This window comes from Callorhinchus milii, unplaced genomic scaffold, assembly GCF_018977255.1.
Source record: "Callorhinchus milii isolate IMCB2004 unplaced genomic scaffold, IMCB_Cmil_1.0 Scaffold143, whole genome shotgun sequence".
In the NCBI taxonomy this organism is placed as follows: domain Eukaryota; kingdom Metazoa; phylum Chordata; class Chondrichthyes; order Chimaeriformes; family Callorhinchidae; genus Callorhinchus; species Callorhinchus milii.
Genome location: NW_024704884.1, coordinates 15553 through 17093, shown reverse-complemented (window position 1 = coordinate 17093; position 1541 = coordinate 15553).

Genomic DNA, 1541 nt, shown 5'->3' with positions numbered 1-1541 from the left:
GCCTGTGACCACATGGAGCTTAAATACACAATGAAGACGTTTACAAGACCACTCATGCACACACAACTACGATAAATAATACATCGTGTTTTATGTGTTTTTTTTGTTCCAGATTATGTGCTCTGCAATCTGTTTTTCTGATGGTGGCTTGTTTTGATGACAGATGTTGACGCTCAGCTGGCCTCATAGGCTTAAGGGCAGTATCCAAATTATTTCATGTAAAAGGCACCTGCTTTTATATGCAAATGACACAATGCCCGATGTTAGTCATGAAATGAAGCTAATAATAGCATTTTACATTTATAAGGCACATTTAATTCGTAGATCCCGATGTTTGTAAAGTGTAAATCATCAGCAATGTCAAATTGCGAGGTCAGTTCATGGGCAGGTGCTGTGTGGATTATTACATTGCAGGATCGTAAGAGTTGGCAGTGGTTTGGATTACATTCATCCAGCAGTAGATTGACAAAAGGTGATTAAAAAATTGCATGAACAAAAAAACTGATTGTACATCACCCATTTATATTGGCTAATCTTCAGCAAAGCAAAAGGCAGCCATATCCTGCAGATATGTTATTGATAGTAGTTACAAACATTCCCATGTATGTTCACGAGATTTAAATAAATACTCGATTGAAAAGCCGACTGGAATGGAAATTTCCAGATTAACTATTTGCACATTTTTTGGTTCAGCAGAAAACATCATTTTAGGAAGGGAAAAAAACTTGAACCAACAGATGCCTCAACTCAATCAGGAAGGCCTTGTTGTCGAGGACAGTGCTTTCGTCATGTTAATGATTTGGCTAGGTCACCAAAGCGGAGATCAGCTTGCAGAAGCAGTGAGCGTATGAGCAGATGCACATGCATAAAGGATAAGGCACAGTGCCAAACGCGGCTACATTTAAATTGATTTCATCTGCATCCAAGTGCAATTATGAAGACCAGTGTGTCATTGCCACTGGAAATGCAAGTTTGCTCTCTTTTGTAACGAAACAAAACTGTCTTGTGTATACTGTGGTTGCAACTCTCGTAGAGTAATAAAATCATCGTCATCAGCCAAGATCAATTCACTGCTGGATGAAGGCCTACGCAGGCCGCTGCCACCTCTCATAACAACGCAATGCAATAATCCACCGAGACCTGCACATTGCTCTATATCCTTTGTAGACGCACTCTTGGACACGTTCCATTGATTGGCAATGATAATTGTAGACACAAATAAAAGGTTTTATAACCATCCATTCCCACCATGAACCCGGTTGAAAGGAATAAAAAAGATCTCAAGATAAAAAAAAAACGTATTATGATTCATTTTGGGTGATAGTCATGGCATTTTCCTTTTTTTTCGTCTCCGAGTATAGTCTGCATAAGCAGCTGCCTTTTGACTTTTACCAAATGCCAGCCGTCCAGACAAACAGCGCAGTGGCTCAGCACAACCCGGGAAATGAAAGCGGTGATATTGCAGGCAAGCCTACTGCTGTGCCCTTTGGTCATTGTCAAGGTTGCCCTCCAGTTACACCTTGGATGTGGTATTTGAAATA